This window comes from Aythya ferina (genome assembly GCF_964211825.1).
Source record: "Aythya ferina genome assembly, chromosome: 1".
Classification (NCBI taxonomy): Eukaryota; Metazoa; Chordata; class Aves; order Anseriformes; family Anatidae; genus Aythya; species Aythya ferina.
Window position 1 is genome coordinate 176,542,049 of NC_140296.1, and position 26,587 is coordinate 176,568,635.

A 26,587-nucleotide genomic window follows, 5' to 3' on the forward strand; every position below is an offset into this window, starting at 1 on the left:
TGCCTGATGTTTTGACTCTATTAAGTACAACTCAGTACCAGAAAAAAATGACTGAAATATCATTAACTGTATTAAAACAGATTATATTTGAGTTACTGAAAGGAGAGTGCACTGCTGGTGGGACTTAAATGGATTGCCTGACTCATTCAGGCTGAAGGTTAATCCTCAGAGGTTTCAAAAACCAAACATAAGAATGAGCAAAAAATCCCCATGACACCACTTAAGAATATTTCATTAACTATATGCACTTCTGCACGCTCCCAAACCTGGAGCAAACACTCTACAGAGAAAAATAGGGTGACAGTTTATTTTATAAAGTCTATCTATATGCCATGTGTGCAGGATTGTGCAGAGATGCTCAGCTAGCTCTAACACCAGCAGGAGTAGAACTGTACCCAGCCTTATACCTAACAGTCCTTCTGATGTCTGAACTGGGGGCACAAACATATCAGACCCTCTACCATGCCACGGTACTGCAGAGGCTGGCTCATGCAATACAAGCTATAAAGGAATAGAGCAGGGAAGCAAGAGATGAGGACAGAATGGGTGTAACAAAAGACAAGTGTTGCAGCAATTAGATGACACATAGGAGATATCATCCAGGTCTCATCTCAAATCAGGATGTAGCTGGAATATGGTATTTAATATCCGCATAGCCACATAATATGGAAAATCCTTTCTCTTCTGCTTCCCTCTCCTCTCTCTTCTCAGTGTGTACCAGTTTCCTTTCAAATGAAGCCTGAGAAGAAGCTGTGCGGTATTTAATGAGATCCACTAACATAAAAGGCTAGGAGATAAGGGCTGTTGGAGTGCACAAACATCCCAAGATCAGCATTATAGGGTGATGGCACTCGTCCTGCAGGCGTCCAGAACTTAGCTTCACCTACTTCAATCTCCTATTTCACAGCAGCAAGCAGGAGACTGAACAGGAAAGCGTTTGGATATTCTTAATGAACACCTCTGTCCCCACCCTTCTCCAAGCTCATGCCCTGAAACAAATAAATGCATCACTTTCAGCCTCTTCAAGAGAATATTCATTGAATGTCTTCTGGAATTTTATTAACCTTTTTAGATATAATATACTGCAGTGATGACTTCCATAAATAATTTATGAAGTAAAATAGGTTTCCTTTTGCTAATTTTAAATTATTTATTTTGTAATTCTGCTACCACATTACTTATTTTTAAATATTATTTTAAAGGATAAGTGAAACTTTATACACATATATACACTTATGCTGACCACATTGCAGATTTCCAGCCTGTAGAAGGCACATTATTTGATTTTTCTTTTTCATTGTTCTTTGTTTATCTCAGCTTCATGCTCAATGTTTTATAAAAGCAAGACTTATGAACTAATTTTATTCTTTGCATGTTCTTAGAAACTATTCACAGTACCAAATCCTTTTGTTACTATACTGTAAATAAATATATTGATATTAATGGAAATATAAACTTAAATTATTAGTTCTTAGAATGGTACTAATAGCTAAATATTTGAACACTGTGTGACAGCATAGTGAAATCTGATTTTTTGGAAATGGTCTTCTAGAGTGACATGCTTCACTTATTTCAGTGAGCACTAACACAAATCTGTTTAAAGACCAATGAAAAAGATTTCTGAAGCTGCAAGTCAGACTAGTGTCAGAGAACAAAACCAAAAAATGGCTCATAGCTAATAATTGTAAAGATAAAGTATGAAGCAAAATAGCTTTAGCTGTGTTAAGCATACTGTACAAAGACTCTCAATATCCCACTCATTCTCATCTCAGAGGCATCTTATCTCTAAAACTGCGTATTTGGTGAATTCGGTAATTACATTACTTGAAACGGAAATATGAATGGTGAACTGAAAAAAAGATTTTGAGTTGTTCTGTAACTGACAGAAACGAAACACGATTTCCTACAGATTTGAATCCCAGCTCACTCACACCCCTTAACCAAAATAATTTCAGCCTCTCTTCTCACCACATATACTTTCTGACATCTCTTCTGGGCAGGAGACAGCACCTGCTGTGCTTAGCCTGGAGGTATGTATATATTGATTGCTGCCAAAGAGAATATATAACAGCTTTCCACTCAGTAGGACACTGATTTGGATTTTTCCTCTTTACTTAGCTACAGATATATTGAAACTTGTAAGAACTTAATTATCTTCAAGATTGGCATACTTCCTTCCCATGTTGCAGGAGCTAGAACAGCAGTTCAAACTACAAAGCAGACTGACAGACAGAAAGTGACTGCATAATCCTTGTTTCCTTAGGAAACAAGCTAAAATGTTACACTGAATTAAAGCTACATTGCATTAATGGTGCTGATGACACGTCTATGAAAAGTTTAACAGCTTATCAAATTTATTGATGTATGTAACATAAATACCTGGCTCAATATAATTAAAATAAATTGAAAGCGTATTTTAGAATGAATGTTCAGCTCTGGGGCCCCCAGCAAAAGAAGGACATGGAAGTATTAGAACGAGTCCAGAGGAGGGCCACAAAGATGATCAAAGGGCTGGAGCACCTTTCCTATGAATACAGGCTGGGGAAGTTAGAGTTGGAGTTGAGAAGAGAACGCTCCAGGGAGACCTGATAGTGGCTTTCCAGTGCCTAAAGGGGGTCTCCAGAAAAGCTGAGAAGGGACTCTTTGTCAGGGAATGTGGTGACAGGACAAGGAGTAATGGCTTTAAACTAAAAGAATAGAGATTTATATTAGATATAAGGAAGAAATCCATTACTCAGAGAGTGGTGAGACACTGGAAAAGATTGCCCAGAGAATCTGTGGATGCCCCATCCCTGGAGGTGCTCAAGGCCAGGCTGGATGGGGCTTTGAGCAACCTGGTCTGGTGGGAGGTGTCCCTGCCCATGGCAGGGGGATTGGAGCTGGGTGGTCTCTAAGGTACTTTCCAACCCAACCCATTCTATGATTCTGTGGTTCTGTATTTTGAATTATATATATATCTTATATACTTTTTTTTTTTTTACATACACGTACATGTATTATATATAACTATACACAAAGCATGAAATAAAGCCCAAAAAGAAAGTATTTGAATTGTACTGATATATAAATATATACGTATATAACTCTAGACCCTCATCTAAATTGGAACCAGTCTATGTGGGTGATTAGATTCTTATCATTTTGTGAACTTCTAATGTTCACATGCTTCTGGGACTCAGCAGTTTGCATAAAAATTGAGTGCTGCTTCTACATAGATATGTATGGGCACAACAGAGACCAAAGAACATCAGCAGCTCAGAAGCCAGCCAAGAGACCCATGTTATTAGTTACTCTATAGACTCTTCATGGCTCTCACTACGTTCTTAAATTTTATCATGAATATAAATAAGTTAAGTTTTAGTCTGTATGGAAAGTAAAGGCCGAACAGGATTCCTATCTTAACCATCCTAAGATAAGGATGTTGTCTTTTTCATGTGTTCCCCAAAGGTGGACTGCTTTGGTCTTGAATCACAAATGTCTGAAATCTTCATGTTTAAAATCCAGAGGAAATATTTTCCTATTATACCCCACTTGAAAGCTTATTCCATCCTTAGTTATACCCCCGAGGTCCAGGGTTTGACCTCAGCACTTTGGCCAGACAGCTCTCCTTGTCTACTTTGTTTGGCACACAGTCAGGGAAAACCTCTCTCCAGAAGCCCTCTGACACTATTCTCCTCCCAGCACCTCTCACGGGACATTTCCATGTTCCCTGGCCCAGTCCTTCTCTGAAAAGTTGAGCAATACTGCTGGGAATGAGCAGCTTGTTTTTCCCATAAAGTCACTCACTGTGTGATTGCTCCTGTCACAATTTCCCAGATGCACTTTGGCTATTACATGCAAATTCCTTTCATGAAATGAACGTACAAAGCTAAATTAAAGTCTCCTGTCAAAACAGAGGTTGTGATAAAGATGATGCTCACAGAACCAACACCAATTTTACACTCCCGACCTGCAAAAACATCACTTACTTTAAAAAGTTTATTTTTCCATCATTTTATAGAGTAAAAGAGGAAGATAGCTCAGAAACACACAGGTTGTTTCTCACACCTTAAATATGATTCTCCAAACAATTTTTGAGAGAACTGGTTATCTGTAGTGAAGTAACTCACCAAATCACCTAAGTCAATGTGGTATTTTAATACTTGATTTTATTTATTTATTTATTTATTGACAGTAGGCCTGAAATCTCAGTGACATATCTTCTACTCCTCAAGGACTTCTCCACACAAGGAGAAGCTTTGGTCCAATACTAACTGGTTGAATTATACTACAGAAACTGATAAAAGGAATTTCATGAAGCCCAGAAAGAAAAGTGCACACACATACACATCTACACAGAATATGAACAACACATGGGCACGGCTAGAAAATGGGAGCACAGTTCAATAGCTTAAGCTATAGGTAGACTCCAACCATACGCCACAGCTTTTGTGTAAGTTTAAGCTTCATAATATATTTAAATGACAAATAAAGCTGAATCCCCTAAAAATGAAATCCCATAAAATGAAACATACACCACTTTTCCAGCGTATGTTTTCTATTACCATTTAAATTAAAATTAAATCTTTTATTGACTCAAACGCGCATTGTGGCTACAGAAGAATATTTTAATTTAGAGAAATATTTTCATCCTCAAGTTCTGTCACAAAACAGAAGGAGGAACATTTTTACAAAGGAAATATGGACTGTGGAAATTTGCTGCCATTGTCTCTTTTTCCTATGCTGACCTAGTCAAGAGATGTGGTAAATAGTGGGCCTGCCATCGCCACTGCTTTGCTCAAGTCATTTGCACAGGAAGATTACTCCCTGGTTATAGGATTACTGAGCTAAGCACTTTTTGCTACAGTTATGAACAGGCTGGTAGGAATCCATAAAAACTGTAAGAGGCAGATGTGGTAAAAGAGCTTTCCTGAAAAAAGGCCTCTTTTTTTCCTTCTTAACCAAGCCTAAGAAGCTAGCTGGAAACACAATAAAGATCCTGGCTAAAATCCTGTTTCTAATGTGAGGTTAATGACCACTGGATTGCAGTGGACCTAATTACTCCAAAAGGAATGAAATAGCAGAGAGAAAAAAAAAAAAAAAAAAAAGGCTAAGAAAAACTGGGGGCTATGGAAAGGAGGAGCAAGAAGAAAAAATCCCCAAGAGAAAAATGGAGATAGGAAACACTTGCACCATCTAGATGTCTGTCCCTGAAAGCAGTATACATAAATCATCCTGAACCGTTTCATACTCTGTATCTATTTTTGACAGTTTTAAAAATAAATTTAAGTTTCAAAATGAAGTTGTCTCTAGTAAAAGCAAGCTTTCCCTGCATGCTGCTGACCCTCATGCCTCTGCAGTGAAAAGACAACTGCTAACAACATTTCTTTGGCTAAACAGATTTTCTTTGCCACTACTGAGATGAGAAGTGTGTCCAGCTTTAGAGTTAGATGATGTGGACCATTAAGAACATCAGAAAATCCACCAAATGCAAGTCTCACCTATAGATGAAAAAAATGCCTTTTTGACTCATTAAGTAGCAGCTGACCCGACTGCTGCCAAAACTCAGTCACCTCTTTTCCCATCAGCTACCAATACAGTTCTTCCCACCATGAGAACAGCAAAGAGCAGACAGCAGATGGCCTCTCTCCTGATGGGTATCAAGAAGCTGAACTTGTAACATTATTTTTCCTACTAATATTAGATTTTTCTGGCTTACTTCAGTAGCAGCACAGTGAACCCTAATCTAATTTGCAGAAGTTACCACCAAAATCCTCATCTCTGGGGCCCCCAGCACAAGAAGGACATAGAAGTATTAGAACAATTCCAGAGGAGGGCCACAAGGATGGTCAGAGGGCTGGAGCACTTTTGCTATGGGGACAAGCTAAGGGAGCTGGGGTTGTTCAGCGTGGAGAAGAGAAGGCTCGAGGGAGACCTTACAGCAGCCTGCCGGTGCCTAAAGGGGGCCTGCAGGACAGATGGAGAGGGATTCTCTCAGGGAGTGTGGTGACAGGACAAGGGGGAATGCTTCAAAATAAAATAGCATAGATTTAGATTAGATTTAGGAAGAAATTCTTTACTCAGGGAGTGATGAGGCACTGGCACAGTGTAGAAGAGCACTTGTAACAGCAACTGTTATACTTTATCAGGTGGGCCTTAGCAAATCATTTATAATACATATTTGGATGAAATTTTAACCAGTTACTAAGAGATATGTTTCTGCTAAACTTTCTTAATTTTAGAAAGGTACTATTTTAAAGAATTAGCACAAAAAATGTGCTAATGTGTCTCATAAAATGGAGAGTTATATCACAAAAAAGTCCTGAAGGAAACTGAATACGGATCAGGAAATTAGCTGAACATATGCTTTTGGTGTCAAGTTTTAGCACAAATAGTGACTGTCATACCTGGAGACACAAGTAGGAGAATTACATACTAATATATAATTATCCTCAGAATTATATGGAAGCTGTCTTTGTATTTGGTATAATTAGGACCAGTACATGATGTTAGTGAAGTCATTACTAGTATTCTGCATTTGGTACTTGGTTCAACACCTCCAGAGGATGCTAAAGACTAAAGAATATTTAGAGACATTAGAGAGTCACGTTCTTGAAATTTGCCTCAGGCACGATATCAAAAACTTCAGCCTATTGGTTTATACAAAAGGATGCTAAGATAAAACAGCATGTTCCACAAGCACCTGCAGACAAAAATAGTTTTCATATTATCAATAATGTTTTAATGTTTATTTTTTTAATATATTTTAACACAGATTGGGATTCATCTAACATCATTTTTAAAAGTCTGTAGTGTAAATTTTAATCTCTGATCTCTTCACCTAGAGTCCCTCTATAGTTAATGAGCATTTTTAGTAGTGCAAGAATCAACAACTAGAGCATCTTACTGAGATGTCATTAAAAAAAAACATGCCGTTCAAATCAAAGTCTGTATCTGCAAAAATTACTGGGCAAAGTATTGTGGTTTGTGTTGCTTAGGGATTGCTTTTGTGCCTTAAAATACACAAATAACTACTGTTTTGTATAATTCTAGGAAACTCTAGTAAGCAATTTTGCACAGTTAGTCTCTTTTTAATGAAAAACACACATATCTAAAATGTTCAAGTCCTGCAAGGCCGTTTGGTACATGCCACATACACTCCACAAGATGTGGAGCCCAGCCTACTACTGAAGTATTATGGGCATAGCTAGAAAAAGGATAAAAGGAAACAGCTGTAGTTCAACAAAATCAAAAAGTTCTGGATTATTCTAAAGGAATAGCTTCTGTGGGTTTGCTCCTTTCCAGCTACACAACTAATTTATACTTTGTGCTCCAAATCCATGCATCAGAAGAAAAAGCAGATGGGAAAATTAAGACAAATGAATACCTTAATGCAACAGGGAAAGCATCTTTATTATAGACATTTAATGTGGTAATGCATAGTATCCTGATCTTTGGCTACAGATACAGTGAAAGAGATGAGACTACCCCTTTGTAAGATTAATAAGAACCTATCATTTTGGGTTTGATTTTGTTTCTCTGTTGCAGGAGACAGCACTGGGATGCCCCTCAATGTTGACGCAAAAAATAACCTCTCTGGTGTCTCCATTTTCAGCCATATGAATCTCTTCTTATTTATTTGGAAATGTTGGCAACACATTGAAATAACTGCCTTAAATTCTTGCCTTGATTCAAATAGGTTTCAACACATCTCTGATGTAAGTGCCCAATACAGATCCTTCCTTCCTCAAGAATAAGAGGTTATATCTGTTAAGCAACCCCATCATTAACACTAGAAGTTGGTAAAACAAATATTTGGATCATCTTTCTTCAGCTGGCTCTGCCTAGGGAGCACAGAGTGATGAGAGGTTAACAAGAGAAACTTCTGATCATCTGTAGAGATCCATCTCCTTATCTACAACAAATTATGTTTATCTGACAAGTTCTTCCTCTGAGCAAGACACCAGCTTATTTTCCCTTCACAAATGAAGGGCTATAGATTATTTCAGGGACTTGCATACAGTCTGTCATTCCAGGTACTTTGTTTCCTCTGAGGTATCGTTTTTTGTAACTCAGCCTAGAAAAGACTTCTCTGCACTCCCCTGATTAAGACGTGTATGCTGGACTCTCTGTAATTACTGCTGCTTTGATAATGATTCTATCCAATGCTTCTCTATAGCTACATATATGGTTCAATATCATTCCTACGAAAATCAAAGGGATTCATTGCCAGTGGCAGTGGCACTCAGCAGGTGCCTTTCAGTAGCACATCAGTCATATTTTAACCCCAATGGGGTCAACCCTGAATTGCAACAGTACTGAGGCATGTTAAGAAACTGCAGTGGAAACCACGTTAAAACACCTGCTTATCTGCAGACACAAACATTTTAAGAAGATTGATTGTACAAGGCCCATAGTGCTACTTACTTCACAGTAAAATGACTTGAAGACAGGAATACACTTGAATCAAGTGATCTTAGTTGGAAATATCTTGTCTTTTCCAGTCCCTATTGTATCAACCAACAGAGGAAATGACAGCATTAGATTTTCTGAATTTAAATTTTCTGAATAGAAAAATGGCAAGACAAATTATGTGGAGTATCAAAATGTTTCAATGGCCAGAACAGATTCATGAGAGTTTCAATAGACACTGCTATGCATAGTGCCATTTGCTGAAAATGAGCTGTTAAAAAATCTGTTTTCTTAAAAAAAAAAAAAAAAAAAAAAAAAAAAAAAAAAAAAAAAAAGGGCACAATTAACTACACTGTTGGAAAAGCTGGTACAGATCCAAAACAGCTCACAGGTGAAGAACTTCCATGAAGACAGTGCTATACATTTATATTTCTGCCAGTGGCTGTAGAAGAATATTCTCTTTTCAGTGAGGAGTAGCAGGCCATTTCAACAATGCAATTCAAGGGTAAGAATGTAGAGCAGCAGGAGCTGAGGCAGTTGAGTAATTCATCACTCTTCAGAGGAGTAAGACACGATTGCACTCTCTGTACTGGCTGGCACAAACTCTTCAACAACAATCTACTATGTGGAAAACAGACCGGCCTTTGTACTTTGTTTGTGCCTTACTAAGAGCATCGCTCTTCAAATAATTCAGTAATATAAATATAATGCTTATATTAAAAGGCAGCTGCACAGATATAGAAATTAATGTATAATAAGCAGAATGCATCCTGTGAAGGCCTTTCCAGGAAAATGTTGATTCAAACTGCTTCTACTCATTTGAGCATATTCAAATTGAATTCTGCAAGATTGTCAAGAAGTGTTTTGTGTGAAGCAATGGTTACATCTGCACACAGATCTAATTCTTTCATACTTCTCAGACATTACACTTCTTGATTTTAAAAGAAAGAGACCATACTACACCATAGTAACACAGGTATATTGAAAGCATTCCCTTTGGATATTTTATTAGCTGATAGCATCTTTCAAAAAGCTTTGTTGGATGTGATTCTACGGCTGATACAGCGATTAAGAAAACAGAACACAGCCCCATAACTCTTACTGAATACCCACCAGACAGTGTATTTGCCTCTCAACTTTCCCTTTGAACAGATGAGGGCCAACCTGCCTAGTCGTATCACTGAGTCACATCTCTGCCTCAGCCTGCGGCCAAGGTGCTCGTCGGGCACCTCACGCTGCCTGCAGCCAGCCAGTGAGCCCCACCAGACAGCAATCCGCTGCCACAGCTCAGCACAGCTCCGAACTTCTCCGGGTCTGAGCCTGGCACAGACGCCTGGCAGGTCCTACAGGAGGCTGTCTGATCCCATCAGTTCACAAAGCAAAAGGCAGGCTGCGATGATGGTGCATTACGGCTGCGCTGCCCTTCCCCAGCTGCTCTGCTGCCTTACATGACTCTGTCAAAAAGCCGGCCACCCAAGCGGTATGCTTACCACACGGCCTGCTCCCTCTCTGCAGGCTGAGGGAAGAGCCCTGAAGGACACCAGCCACGTAATCCCAGCTGCTTCCTTCCCTGGGGAAAAGCACCCAAAGGGACCCACACACCAGACACTGCACCTGACCTGCAGGCATGCTGCAGCAACCCAGGCCTGCACCATGACCTGAGGGACCAGCAGGTAGGTGCCCTGAGGTGAAGGATCCTCCATTTCCACCTCCCACTCCTCTATAAGAACTTTCATCCTTCATTTTGTTTCTTTTTCAGCCACAGAATAAAAGTAATATTCATCTATACTGATGGCAGTTATAAATTAGAAACAGCAGGAGATGGTGGCCATTCTGAGTGAAGACAAAAAGCGCCAGGTATATCCAGCTGCTCCTGGGATCACAAGCTCATTCATACAGAACAATAAGCACAGGAATGGTTGTGCCTTAATAAGAATAACAGCATGCACAGAGCCAATTACGGGGTTGCTGGTAAGGAAGGTCTGATGACACATACATGGAACAACTGAGCGTGAGCAACACTGCAACAAAGCTGGCCACACCTTTCTCAAACAGAGGCATGAGATTTGATGGACTTCATCTCAGGAATTCAGGAATGAAGGATCTGTCCCTCAAACACCTGTCCCATGGACAAGGCAGACAAAGATAGAATAAGGTATATTTATAAGTATTTATAAGTGCAGAGGGCAGAACTGCTATGAAAGTCATGTCATGTGTCACCCACACAAATTTGTTCATTATAGTAAAGTTAACTGGAGCAGTGTGTGAAATAGAAAAGCAAGAAGGTATTTCACAAAATAAAAAAAGAAACACGTAAGGAGAATTAGTGTTATTTGTGCATATTGTATAGATCCGCTGGCTTCAGTACTATACAAATGCCCAACAGAAACATCTGTCAATATATCACCAAGGTTCAAACTCCCAAAAGGATTCGGGTTGGAGGTATGTACTTTCAGGATTCATCACAGCACTACCCTACACTCATGTTTTCTTTGTCCAACAGCATAATCTAATGATGTTAGAGAAGGTAAAAGATGCCAAAGTTTAAAATGTCAGCACTAAGTAACCCTAAGCTAACAAAGTGTGTTTTGTCATTAGGAGCCATGACTTCCTCTGGTCCCGTCCTATTACGGGAGAGTGGATTTCACTTCAAGCTTGTTCTGAAAACTGTTTCCAAATTTGTATTAAAATGTCTCTTGTTCATTTTCTTCCTTGAATGATTCTTTTAGGAATATTACATTAACTTAATGCAATCTTTAAGTGATATAAAGGGGAAAAAATCACACCTGCCTACCTCTACTGAAAATCTAAGCACACTCCTATGCCCTGCTGAGCTGCCACTGTTATTTCAGTGTCTGTCTTACCAGAGTAGCTTTGTCAGAGACATGTAATGTTACTGCATAAGTAACTCGTGTTACTGCAGTGTAACATGATTTTATAGATAGCTCAACATTAGTCTAACTTCATATAGTGAATACAGTCATCACCAAGCTATGGGTTTCCTATTGCCCAGCAATATCTTCTTGACAGACTGGTCAGGAGGGGCTTTATCCTGCTGTAATCTGAACACCAGGTACCACCTTATATTTTTAAAACATATTTTGTAGAGCCTAATAGGTCATTTCTGAATAATCAACAGAAGTACAGATCAGGTCCCATGCCTCTGTGGTATATATACGAAAAGTTCTTTGGTGTGGCTTTCATGGTAGATCCCATCTCTACTCCAACCTTCAAGTAGGAAATTATAGATATACATATCAAATATCAATTCAAACCAGTGAAGTCTTTGAATCAAAAAGCCTTGCATGCAGACCTGATGTCAAAATGTTGTATCTTGATATAGCTAACATTTAAAAAATAATCACATTAAGGCCAAAAATACTGCTTCTGCATATTACTCCAGCATAAATCTCTGAATTAGCAGTGTTTTTACCACATTTTTCACTGCATCAAGATTAATAAATAATGAGGTTAATAAAAAGATCCTATCTTCCACTTCATTACTTAAACTTAATCGAATATGGATACTGGGGAAAAAAAAGAGAACCCACCAACCTTTAATAAAGCAGTCTGTTTCAGTGCAGATCCAGAAGCAGTATCTAGGATTGAAGAAAGACAGAGTTCAGTCTGGTTGCTTGACACTTAAGTTAATTTTTCAATTTGCTGGTTATGTTATAATTTGTTATGCATACTTCCATAACATGCTCTTCCAATCAGCTTTTCCCAGATGTTTTCTGGCATTCATAAACATATGGGTTTCAGTTAGTCACTGTCTTGCATAAAGCTAAGACATATTAATAAAATCCTAGCAAAATTAAACTTTAAGAGACTTAACCTATTTAATACTTGTATGGTTTTATTTTTCCTGATTACTTGGTAGACAAGCTATTACAGATCGCCTTTGAAAATAAATTAAGATGCACATTTAGCTATTTTTTAAAGTCATTAACCCTTAACACAAAAACTAGATCTGAAAGCTTTCTCCTGCAGTAAAGCACTGAGATGTCAGCTCAGATACATTATCAGTTATTATCACCAAACTCCTGCTTTCTCTAACGCATTTAATTCTTCCCTTTATAGTATGCTTTCTGATCCCTCCCTATACTTGTCTCCACCCAGTAAATTTTGCTGCCCTTCCAGAATGGTTCAAAAATCTTTATTCAAATTGTGTTTTGATTTCTTCAAACATTCTCTGATTCACAGCTGCAGATACCATCCACCTACTTCCAAATCTGCATTTCTTCTTTTAGCAGTTTGGGTGTAATATCCCTGAAATGTTTGGATTGCTGGGTTCAAGGTGGTAACTACACAACACTGGCATTACTTGCAAATTTTCAACTGCTTCCAAGATCTAGTACAACCTAAACAAATAACTGCAGAGTACTCACTTCAGAAGTTGGCTACATAAACTAACAGTTTTACACCTCACACCCATGCCTGCATTTCCTTTTGTAACTGTAGTTCACTGCAACTGCATGAAGATTTCTAAGTTGTGCTAATTGTCAAATGGACCATAATTTAGGTTGGTAAATGTGAGCTAAGGAATCTTTTAGATATATAAGGCCCAACTGCTAATTCCATGGGTGACAGATAATTCAACCAGCACCCAGGCTCCAAAGCTGTACTACTTTGTAGTTAGCTTCTTCAAAGCAGACTCAAAACTCGGTTTGTTTCTAGTGTGCTCTGATTTATTGCAACACAAAATCCGACTTGTCTTCGTTGTCCCAAGGACACTTTACAAAATTAGCAATGTAATAATTTCTCTGAAGGCTTCATTAAGTGGTGCATTCCACTTCTTTCCATGTACCACGTGTCTATGTAAACTGACACAATATTCCCATGGCCTCAGCAACACTATCATTAAATGGCATGTTATCTCTAAAAGTTTAATGTCACAAGCATTCCACTATGCTGAGAGGAGAAGAAAAATAATTATTGCATTTTCAGGCTCATCCCTTCAACGTCTTATAAATTAAGTAGGTGTTCATGTTCATATATATTGTGTTTTAATCCTTCTGCTGCTGCTGACCTGGACAGAATACCAGAATAATTCCACCTATAAAGAACATTTCCATTATTTCTACTTCCTTGTAAACTATTCACAAGAGTCCATGGACAAAAGCAATTTAAACTAATCTTACAGAACCACATACACAAAAGGACTTATTCTGTCATAAGTAAATTTTATTCTTCAATCACTCCCTTGCTAAGTACATATTTGCATGTTCATAAATCTTAATAACTTTGAAAACCGATTTCCAAGCAACACATTTATCTTGAGTAGGAAGTTCCTGGGGTAACAACTACAGTACATTATCAGAATAATACAATATATTCTATCCTTCTTCCAACACTTAACAGGAAGGTTTAAATGTTTGCTTTGTAATTTATTAGCTGGGATGGAAAATAAACAAAAATGCAGAAAGAACAACCTTAAAGTTCTGAACAGTTTTATAAAATTACAAGCATTTAAAGAACACTAACTGAGTTCCCTTGGTTAAGAACATACTTTTTTTTCTGAAGTAAAGGCTTGAGAAGTATTTCCTACCATATTCAATGAAACATCCTTACATTAAAATACATTATTCACAGAACCCGAGAATGGCTGAGGCTGTCAGGCCCTCAAGGAGCCCACCTGCTCCAGCCCCTGCCCAAGCAGGGACACACAGAGCAGGCTACCCAGGACCATGTCCAGGTGGCTTTGGAAGACCCCCAAGGAGGAGATCCCACAGCCTCTCTGGGCAGCCTGTGCCAGTGCTCAGGCACCCACCCAGCACAGAAGTGCTGCCTGGTGCTCAGGGGAGCCTCCTGCACTCCAGTTTGTGCCTGTTGCCTCTTGTCGTGCCACTGGGCACCACAGGCCCAGCTCTGTGTTCTTTGCACCCTCCCTTCAGGTATCAATATATGCTGATAAGATCCCCCCAGGCCTCCTCTTCTCCAGGCTGAACAGCTCCAGCTCTCTCAGCCTGTCCCTGTAGGAGTGGGTCTCCAGTCCTTTGATCATCTTGGTGTCCCTACATGGGACTCTCTCCAGTATGCCCATGTCTCTTGTACTGGGGGACCCAAAACTGGACACAATACTCCAGGTGCAGCTTTACCAATGCTGAGTAGAGGGGAAGGATCACTGCTCTCAGCCCGCTGGTGGTACTTTGCCTAATGCAGCCAGGAATACCTTCTTTGCAGCAAGGTCACATTGCTGACTCATGTTCAGGACTCCAATGACCTTTTTTCCTTGTGGGCAATACTGTTGGCTGTCTAAGTGTCAAGAGCACATTGCTAACTCACGTTTAACTTGGTGGCACCAGGACTGCAAGGTTCTTTTCTGCAGAGCTGGTTTCCACACAGGTGTCTCCCAGCATGTCTTGGTGCACTTCTTTTTGTTGAATTTCATGAGATTCTTGTCAGCTCACCCTTCCAGACAGAATGGCTGCATGGCTCTCAGGCAAACCAGCCACTCCCCTCAGTTTTGTTTCCCCCCGTATTCTTCCTGTAACTTTCCTTACATTATTTTCAAAGATCCATTTGTGTTATACTAAATTCTGTACTTTTTGATAATAGCTTTAGGTTCGTTTCCTTCAACTGAAACTTGCCACTGCTGTACACCATAAGAAGAAAACGCAACGTGACAGAAATCAGCAGACATTAATTTAATCTTTAACAGAGCAATACTTGGTTAGAAGTAAATTGTGATAAATGTTACACTTTCTTTCCCTTTCATCAGCAATTCTGAATATTACTAATCCGTCATTTGTGAGTATTTCACCTCTATGTTTTACCTTTGTTAAGCACTGCATTATGGAAAACCTTGTCAAACCTTCAGGCAGCTGCTAAAATAAAACAGACTGCACATATCAGACAACTAAAAATGCATTTTCCATTGGTAAAATGTAGGAGGTCTACAGAAAAAATCTAAGCTATAGAAATGCGTAATGTTGATTAACAACAAAACAGGGTATCTAAAGTGGTGCTGTTACTTGGGGGGAAGAAATATCCCAGGGTAGTCTGGTAAACTGCCAATTGAATGTTTGTCCTTGCAAGTTTAGAACAGAACATAAAACTTCCCCATTTATGCAAGAGGAGGATCATCACAGTTTTTAAGCTAGTTTGGTGAAGAATACAGAACACATGGGCACAGGGCAAGAGGAGGGGTCTATCTAGCTCAGTATATTGACTTGGATAATGGCAACTACTTGATGCTTATAAACAGAATATAGGGACTAGGATGAATTATTCTTCCTCTGTTCTATTCTTTATGACTTAAATGTGAAAGACAAAAAAAAAAAAAATAAATCATTAAAAACACATCAGTAAAACATACCAGTTTTGGGCCCCTCACTATAAGAAGGCCATCGAGGTGTTCAAGTGTGTGCAGAGAAGAGCAACAAAGCTGGTGAGGGGACTGAAAAACAAGTGTTACGAGGGATGCCCGAGGGGATTGGGGTTGTTTAGTCTGGAGGAAACTGAAGTGAGATCTCATTGCTCTCTACACCTACGTGAAAGGAGGCTGCAGTGAGGAGGATGTCGGTCTGTTTTCTCAGGTACAAATGATAGGGCATGAGGAAACAGTCTCAAGTTGCACCAGGGGAGGCTTAGGCTAGATGTCAGTAAGAATTTCTTCATTGAGAGGGTGTTCAAGCATTGGAACAGGCTGCCCAGGGAGGTGGTGGAGTACCAATCCCTAGAGGTATTTAAGAGACATGTAGACTAAAGGACATGGTTTAGTGATGGGACTTGGTAGGCCAGGATGGTGGTTGGACCTGATGATCTTGAAGGTCTTTTTCCAACATACATGATTCTATAATTCTATGATATTTTTTTCTCCAATTTTATCCTACTTCTTTTCACAGTGGCTGGTAAAAGATAGTTAAGTAATTTGCTTGAATCTCCATACATCTATATTTATGAAAAAACACTCAGCATTTTAGATCATCTTGGCAGATCTAAATTCACTTCTTCAGCCTAAATCACAGTGTGAGGCAAGAGAGAGAAGTGTGATGCAGACAGATTACTGCTGAACTCAATAATGTCTAAGCCATGATTAGCTCTTGAAAAAGCCACTTTCAGTCTTCACTAATCAGTAGGACCAATCAGTTCATCACAAGGCATTTGATGTGCACACCAATGGGTCATTATAAATTAACCTCCACTCAAAAAAAAAAAAAAAAAAAAGCTTTTTTGTAATACTTAATAAGCTTTTGATGACTCCATTGCAGAGGACACTATCTGAGAATTATGTCACTCAAAACATCATCCATGAAAAAGAAACATAAAATAAATATCTTTAGCTAACTGACAGATAATTTGTTTTTTTGTACCTGCTTATCTATCTGAATCTACTTAGGAATGGCTTCTGGATGAAAATACAGCATGTACAGTCCTGCAAAAATACAAAATGTAATGCTTTTTACGTATGTCAAAGCACTTGGATATTCCAAGGTACAAAGAGATATAAAGTTGTTATCTGTCTAGAGTAATCAAGTTCTGACTGAAAGCCAGTATATAAGTTATTTGTAACACTTAAAAATATCTTTGTTATCAACTGTTAGAGAAAGCATTTCTAAATGCATAAACTGTATTCAGGTTTTAGCTCTGACTCAGAATGGCAAAGACTTCTGACATTTTTCGAGTACCTTTTGTCAAAGCTGTTAGTGATAATTTGCTTCCTTTCCATAAAGCCTTCCTCTGCTTTTTCACCTAATCCTTTTAAGTATCTGCTTTCATGTTCTGACACATGCAGCCTTTCCCACAAAGTCCTTCACAAAAAAATCACCTGAAATCTGAAAAAAAAAGATTATGTAGCTTAACTATTTCTGTAATCTGTTATTATAATAGCTAGAAAATTCAACTTGCTCTTATCACTTTTACCCTAAGAAAATTGAAAGAATATAAGAAATGAAGCAAACAAATGCTCAAAAAATACTGTGAACAAGAAGTTGTGTTAAAAAAAATATATATATATAAAAGTCTTTCCATATCTTAAATAATAATAATAATAATAATAATAATAATAATAATAATAATAATAATAATAAATTGTACTGTTTAGGCAATTCTAAAAAAAAAAAAAAAAAAGAAAGAAAGAAAAAAAAAAAAAAAAAAAACAGAAGCCTGAATGGGCATTCTTTGACCTACGCAGACAATAAAAAAGAACTTAGTTTCACAGTTCCAGCAAGAATATAGTTGTAGTATAAAGCAGGAGATAAAAACAACATAACCAACACGACAATGGTACAAAATACTAGATCAGAGATCCAGCATTGTGGCATTAAAAGAGAAACTGAGCTTTATTTAAGAAATCTCTTTTGTCCTCTTATATTTCAGCCTGGGTAATAGCACCAAAGATACACCTGAAACATCATGGATGCTGCATTAGAAAGATGCCAGTCAAAACCACATGTAAATTCATCTCACATTGTTGGAAAATTATAAATTAAATGGTTGGTTAAATGGTTGCTTTAGATGCTAATTGAATTTTACATCACCTGTCTAACTAGAGTTCCCATCCTTCAAGCAATTTGTAATGAAAGCTTATTCCTTTTTTTAATTCTTTCTCATTTTCTTTTTCTTTCATTTAATTTTATTTATTTATTTTTTTAATAATTCAGGTGTCAGGAAATTGCTTTAACAAAAACTTTCTACTTTATATATATAAATACAGACCACACAGATCCCTCCTATCTATGATCTTTCCCAGTAATCCCACATAAGTCAAAAACCAAAAGCAGTTCTTTTCCCATCAGGCTGACCACCTACAAACCTCTACCAGAGCACTCTATCATGGTCCAACCCAGTCTCCAGAAGCAGGACAGGCAGACAGCAATCTAGAAGTGCTTGGGCTGGAGACTAGGAGACTGAATGACCCACTGAGGCACACCTTGCCCAGACAGCACTTGCCCCAAGCACTTGTCCACCTTCTCCCTCCTCCTTCTCCAGCCTCTCCTTGGTTTTGGAGAGCTTATCTGACTTAGCACAGGGAGGCAGTGGGTGAGGGACAGCACTGCACTGGGCTGCAGGAGCCAGAGCCCAAGCACCTTGGAAACAACACTTCTGGCTATTCATTGCTACAACACAGGCCACTGCAGCTGATGCTTTCTAAGTGCCTTGCCCTGCCGCTTAAATTATCTTCTTCTAACATGGTACTTTTGCAAGTAATTTCTCATGTGCTAATTTTTTCTACCTGAATTTAGCTTTTTACTGAAGACTAGTGAGTCTTTCAGTTGTATTTATAATGGTAGCACACACACCTGTCATAACAATGAAAATGACCTTTTGCAATACTACTCCATGGAGGCTGCACAACTTAAAACACATTTTTCAGAATTTGCTGAGGAACAATACAAACGAGAAAGTAAGAACTATCTTTTGGCCCTGCCAAAAGAAATCAACCTACAAATTACTTCACTGATGGCAGGATTTCTTGTGTGGGGGTTTTCTTTAGAACAAGCAAGCATCAATTCTTTCAGGAAAACAGACAAGTTGGAGAGGTGAGCAAGACAGGAAATTCGACCAAACTCCTTCCACAGACCTCATTCAGCCACATTCAGAAGTTCTAGAAACTTCTGTTTCTTAGAAAATCTCTTCTAACATTAAATATCCACGTGGTCTTGTAAAATGTCTGAAATGACATTTTGATAATTATGCACACAAGTATGATGTGAAATCTCTCATACTGAATGCCCCATTCACTTATAATAAATGTGAGCATAAATAAATTAGCTTCACCAGTTTAAAAAGGGAACTATTTCTTTAATGCCTGAAAGCTTCAAAAAACAGTTCCTCAAACTTAACAGTTGTGTAAGAGGCCTCTTTTGATGGGTATGATTTCAAACTTTCATGTACTTACTATTAAAGAGAGAAAAACTTTACAAACCAACACTGAGAAAGCATAAAAAAAAAAAAAAAAAAAATTTAAAAGGAAAAACATGCAAATACATCAAGGATGAGCTTACCAAATCTAGAAATATGACCTGACAAACAAAATATGATTTATTGAACCAATTGTTCATGTAAATCTTCAGAGAGCTTATTTTAACAAAGATGTTATTATAATGATGATCACTGAAGTTTTAACGTATTATCTCGCTGGGGAAAATTTGCATGAGCAAAGGAATGGACTGCTTGCTTTGGTAAGCATTTTCAAGCTACCATTCCTATAACATGCATCTCTAACAAGCAAAAACAGTACAGTGGATATTTTGATGGAAATAATCAACAGTAAAAGTGAACAAACTTGACATTTAAATCACCAGCCGTCTTTCAACTTTGGAAACCAGGGTGTTACTTTTAATCTTTACTCCAGGAAGAGTTTTTCATCAGTGTCATGGAGCAATGGGAAAAATCTGGTTTTAAGTTTAGTTTCTCTCCTCCAAGGCTTGTGATTCAGGCACACACCTGGATCTGAGGGTACGCACTTTGCCTTCTGTACCATTCACAGATGGTACCACTGTTTGATGTGAATTTACTATGGATATGCTCTAGTTTGAACAGATCCTTAAGATGATAGAGAACGCTTGATACTGGCTCCTTGTCATGCAACATAAAACACAGGCAATCACTACGAGACACTCCCTCAACTGTTGTGGTGCATTTGCCTTTCCTGGCTGTTCAGTCTATCCCAGCTGTATGCAAAACGGCGGTTGTTCAAAACCCTCTTACAGAAGTGACTGCAGTATGCCTGCTGGGCAGGAAGACCTCATTGTCTCCTTCAGGAAAAGTCCCACCAGATTTCTTTATGCAGTGCAGTTAACTAAGCTCATTTACTGGATGCCAGGCATAGACTGATCTAAAAATAAGTAACACAGTGCATTCACATGAAAGCCTGTACTGGTATAAAAAAAAAAATCAGTTAATCAGATGCAACCTCAATATTTAGAAAGCTCTTTCATTCCAAATTTCCTTCCTATTTCTAAGGCTTATGAAAACAAAACCTGAACTTTTGTGTGAACTATTAACTGTAGGATCATGGCAAATCACAAACCTATATATAGCCCTAGAATAAAACCAAAGTGTAGCACGGTACAGGTACAAGAAAATAGCACAGACATCACCTTGTAAATACAAATCAAAATATAAAGGAATGAGTCAAGTAAAACCAGTTTTAATGGTAACAAACAGAAAAGAAAGTGTAATGTGGAAAGAGGAATCAATGAAGAATGTGCAAGCCAACTGCGGTAGAAAATCTATAAAAAGAACTGCAAGTGGAGTTATTAGGAGGTAGTAAGGGACCCCCACTACTAACACGAAGTTGCTCCTCATGCCATAGTACCACTGACTCCCTCAGGACCTCACCCCCCATCAGTCCTTGGGAGCACAGCCACCCCCAACCTGGGGGCCCAGGCTGCTGGAAGAAGGGTGGGCCTAGCACTAAAGAAGGGAACACCTACCAGAAAACCTGTCTTAACTGTTTAATAACCATAATCACAGAGATGGAATAATGTAAATGCAGTATTGTGACTAGAAAGTTAAGACTTCAGTTAGGCTAAAACTGAATTCGGAGCTCAATATCTAACAGTTTCCTTCTGCCTGTAACCTGTGGCCCCAGGCCTGGCACCAGAGCCCTGCATGGACCAGAGAAACAGACAGGAAAAGCATTTCCAGCTGCCACCACTGAGTTACAAGGGAAAGAGATTTTTCACAATTGCTTTGGTTAATCATCTACTAGCTGCATGCTGCTTCATTAGATACAGAGGCCTGTGACCAGGGGGAGCACGATTTGGAGGCAGTAGAGATCCAAGCACTTGATTTCTTAACAAGAGAGTCCGTTGTGAAGCCAGGCTGAAAACAAGGCAACCACAGGGCAAAAGAAGATGCAATATTTCTGCTAGGAGCCTCTGTAACACTTGATCCCCATTTATTCTGGATTTAGCTCATAGAAAAAAACTGCTGTTGGCCATAGCTGGAAGAGCTGCTTTCACGAGGAATTAAAATTGAACATTATTAGTTATGCATTCACAGTAGAGGTGCATCACAAAGCAAACAGACAGATATGGTTCCTGCCCTAGAAATTACAAACAAAGGCTTTATCCTGAGAAGATATACATGGAAGGAAATCTATTCACACAAGTAATCCTGCAGGCCTGGGATCTTATTTAGTCTTTAGAGACTGAGCCTGTAAGAACAGCACACAGATAAAGCCTCCACTTCCAAAAGCAAGTCATTCACTTTATATCACTAATTTAGCTGTAGTGTTGCTAAGAGAATTACTAATATATTAAAATATTATAATTATTAAAATAATATACACAATTTGATTTTGAACAGCATATTGACTAGTCCAGAAATATAACAGGAGATGCTCTTCATGTCTTAGAGAAATCTCTAATTTACCAGTCCACAGGCAATGATATTATCCAGCAGAGAGTATGACATTCAGTTCAAAACCTCCCTGTACAATTTAAACCATTCCTGAAGTGAGAGGGAAATCGATTCTGTCAAGGTCAAAAAGATCTCCCTCTTGCAATCTAAGTATACCTATTCAGTTGATATAAACTTTAAAGTTGAAAAAAAAAAGGGGGGGGGGGGGGGGGAGGCTAAAAAGAAAAGCTAAAAAAGGGAAAGACAAGGATGCTTGCCATCCTATGAAGCAATTTGAAGAATATCTTCAAGTTGGTTGTTCTGGAAACCACATAATAAAATAAGTATTAGCAATATAAGTCACAATCCTACCACACGCTGTAGCACTAGAAAACGTAAAAAAGTCTCTTTGCAACTGCCTGTTTTATATGTAGTATTCCAGAAAATGTCTTATAGACATCAGGTTAGCAGCACTCTTAACTGCAACCTCCCCCAGTTTCTACATTACTTTAGTGCAGAGCAAACATCAAAAAACAAAAAAGTCATCCATTTCATAGCTACCTTCACCACCTGCATAACAATAAATTGAGCAATTAAACAAGCTTCTCTAATAAAGATTGGGATATTGAAGTAGCAACCAATATTTTGAAGGAATTGGTAAATTTTATTCCACACTGAACACGAAGAATTTCCCTGTATGCCATTCATTAGCATTTTCATGCTCTGACTTCACTAATGTTTGTGTGTCTTTAAAAACCCAATTCAATGAAGGACAAAACAGATCACGACTAGATTTCAGTGATACAAGGAGCATGTTCATACTGTAAACAGATTTTGCCTATAAACCATACACTATATTTTGAGCATTAGAAACAGCAAATTATGTACTACAATACCAGTACCACCTTCTCTAGCGATATTTAGGTTTGGTCATTGTTGAGGGATTTTTTGAAACAGCAAAAATCCCATGGCTTGCTGCAGCTGAGCAAACCAAGCTACCAGGGCAACTATGAGAAGTTCCCATGACAGTGTTCCCACATCGCCCAACTGAAGAATTTAGAAAAATATTGTTACCAGCAGCTGGCTTCAAGGACAAGGTCTACGTGACTGCTAATCACAAAGGGGTTGTTTTCTTGTAGTTGTTTGTCTGAGTGCTTTTGACCAATAATCTTGTGTGAGACACTATCTGCCCCTGTTAAGTTCACTATAAAAGTTAGGCTATTTGGGCAATAAGATGGAGCATGATCTGACCATACTGGTGTCTGTCATGATTTCAGCCGTGCTTCCTGCAACAGGTCATAATCCCAAATGACTTGGACTTGTGTGAACAAGTGGATTTCATTCACATAAGCAGTAAGAGCTAGACAAGAGACATTATCTTGCATACTAGGTCATTATAGCTATATACCAATGAAGAATTAGGTGGTATTTCAGTGAGGTGTCAGTATTTTAGTTAACAGTGGTATTACAGAAGTCATTAAAAAGGATGTTCTTCAACATTGACCAGAGCAATTGCTAACTTGGTTAAGGCTAGATATGAAAATTGCTTTCCTATTTCAGACAAAACATTTCAGAGAGATAAAATAAAAATAAAAATCAAGTGTTTTTTGATTGATTTCCATGTATTTTATCACTATTGTACTTGCTCAGAAAGATAATTTGACAGTTTGAATGAAAGGCTACAATAGAAGCATTTGCTAAAATAAAAATATCAAATCAGGAAGTTTTGCCAGAGTGGACCAAGTTTAAGTGATATATCAAGAACTGCTGAGTTCCGGTTTGTCAGGGGCCTGTATAATATTTCTGTCAGTAAAAGAAAGAAATCATCTTTTACCCTCGAGAATAATGTCAGCAAGCATATTCAACCCACTCAGGCAAAGTAATGATAAAAACCCTTTTCACCTCTGGACATGCAGACCTTCAATCTGCCACCATAGAATTTAATGATTAAAATGTTCCAAAAACTGCCAAAAGGTTCACATTTAATTATCACTGGAATCGATAGAAAGAAAGATTGCAGAAAATTACTAGTTCTACATCATTTAAGTTTTTTGATTGCTGACTTCTAGGCTACATAGGCAGACTACATTACCTTCTAAACCCTAATTCATCTGATGTAGGAAGAGTAATTCATTTCTACTCCAGAGGACATAAAACTGTCACTACTTCAAAGTATGTTCCACAACCCTGGATTTACTGGGGAGAGCAAGGAGTTGCATCTGCCCTTGCTTCTATCATGTAGAACACCAATTAAACGAATGATGTGATTCTTCATTACAGGATTTCCAGCTAGTCGGTGCATGCTCAAGAACTACAAAGGGATCTGGATTTAGCCATACTAATGAAACCAGAAAGCACATTGTATCTGCTCCTTGGGAACAACCAAACAAGTTTTAGTCATGCCTTGGGTATAAATGGGGTAGGATTGCCTTAAACTTTCTGTCAGGTAGCAGGATGATAAATAACTTATTCAGTCCGAGAGCTTTAACTGGAGGATGAAATGAAAAATCACTAATAATTCTGCAATCAAGGTGCTAATTTGTTTCTCTGACAAAATCAGGTGACATATGCAAAATACCACATTCACAAGTATAAAGCTTCAGGAACAAATATACTACTATTCAACTGGTATACAATAAAATAACTATATAAAAAAGTATTTGGTTATTAGTCTTTATTTATTGTGCATGGCACTGAACAGAGCCTCTAAAAAGATGATACACTAAAGGCATTTCATTTTTATTTGTGAAATACTGAAAAGACGTTTATCATCTTTATTAAGAAAAAGCACCTGGACAAGAAAAACGTACACTTATGGCTATACTAGCAAATAAATGCATTTTTATATCTGACTTGTATTTCCATATTGCTTAACAATTCAGCTTTGTGTAGAGCACTTGGCAATTTTTCTTTGCAGTTCTTTAATGCCTGCAGAATGACATAAGCTGCTGCACAAACAGACAACTGAAGAAGCCTTACACATACATCTCCTGTAACTTTACCTACAAAAGTTATCAGGAAACACCGATGAACTCACAAAGGACAATGGCATAAGTCTCTTTTCTTTACATATAGGCTAAACAATATGCAGGATTATTTTTTGATTAAATACTTGTCTGGAAAACTAGATACCCTTAGCATGTCATGGTCTTTCTTTGCCATGCCATTAATATAAATATCACATTTACACATAGATGGTGTATATCAGCTTCTCCTGGGATAATATGGCCAATTTACCACATTTTTTTTCATTTATCTGAAATGAATCAATTAGTGAAAATACTATTTTGATGCAAAATTAGCTCACTGAGAACTGAACTAAACCATCAGTTCCTGTCACATGAATTACCATCTCTAAATGTCAGATATTAATCCTGTTAAGATACTGATCACTTGGGTTGGATTCAATCTGAACTAATATTAAAACCAGTCCTGTTCCATTACACGCTCCCTGATCAAACTGGCCTTCCACAGAGGCAATTTTTGATGTTTAAACAAAAACACCACCAACAAACACACACAAAAAATAATATTTCCACTAAGTCTAAAATGTCATAAATAATAAATGCTTGTTTGCTTTCTTTCCTTACAGCCCAATTTATGAGATACCAGCTCTGTTCCACATTGAATGATTTAATTTAATGATTTTTATCTTGATGCCTAGTGAACCAAAATCTCCTTTGTAAAGCCAGTAGGTATCATTTCACATGGTTTGGCAGAATCAGCATTCTAGGCCAAGAAAACACTAACTCTGTTTACCACAGCATCCCAAACAGTCCATCTCCTCATTTTTCTATTAAGCCTACATCTTCAGCTTAAAACGCAAAAGTTTTAGGAAACAAATCCATATATGAGGCAGGTAGCCAAATCAAACCTACGCAGTAGTCTGACCTCCTGGATCCATTAGAGGATATATTACACTACCAGGGAGTCATCTCCATTCTGAACAATACAATAAAAGCATCAAAATATGTATCTTAATGGTGTGGTAAATAGATGTGGATTTATGCTTAGCTTAGTAATAACAAGATAAGATCCAGAATAACCTTCCAATTCTCTGGCAAAGAGACTGGCCTATCTCCCAGGATGAACTAGATAATACCTTTAGACTTGCTTACCTCAAAGGAAGAAAATGGTTTAGTGCAGATGGACAGAAATGAAAAGTCCAAGAGAACTTCTTTTTGGAGAAGTTCTCTTGGAGAAGTTCTCTTTGGAGAGTCCAAGAGAGTCTTCTTTTTGGAGAGAAAGCATCTTTTCTTCTATATTGGTCACAGACACCACCACAATTTCCCCAAAATGGAGGAGAGTGAGAAGGATGCCAATGTAAGCACAATGAAGTTAGCTACAGGACTGTAAGTTCGGAATGCTAATTGTGCTGAAGTTCTGATCACGTTTCCCATTTCTATGGCTCATAAAAAATAGATTTCTTTATTGGCAAAAATAAATGAGAAAAAAAAAAAAAAAAAGGTTTTGGATTACCTCAATGGACAGGGAAGAGGAGAAAGAGAATTCCTCAGGGATATAGAGGGACCCATATAATGGAATACAAGATTAGGATTGTTGATAAAACTCTCTGAGAGCCTTCCTGGTTGGCATTATGTATCTTATGTTGGATTCCTGAGAGTCAAGTGAGACTGGGGCTCCTCTAAGCTGCACTGATTCCCTCCTACCTCTGTGGAGATCAAACATCACTTACTCTCCTTGATGGGGAGAAAAACAGATTCCTGGCCCCAATTCTTCTTCCAAGCCTTTGCTATAGATATTCAAGTGCCTTTCCATTGCCCTAAAACAAATACATTGCTTGAAAGTCTTCTGGTACTTAAATAGCATCAGAAATCAAAATTAGGAAAAATAAATGCTGGTTTCATTATGTGATGCTATTTATAAGTTAAAAGGTTCTTGT

At 38.1% G+C, this 26,587-nt stretch overlaps 1 protein-coding gene across 7 annotated transcripts in view; it reads right to left on the reverse strand.

The window, feature by feature from the left end:
• CNTN1 (contactin 1) overlaps positions 1-26,587 on the reverse strand; it is a 253,317-nt gene that overhangs the window by 167,095 nt on the left and 59,635 nt on the right. For all 7 annotated transcript variants that reach the window (XM_084521505.1, XM_084521507.1, XM_084521503.1 and 4 more), the window contains exon 2: positions 11,947-11,990. The gene's annotated coding sequence lies outside the window, so the exon portion shown is untranslated. The remainder of the gene's footprint in view (positions 1-11,946; positions 11,991-26,587) is intronic.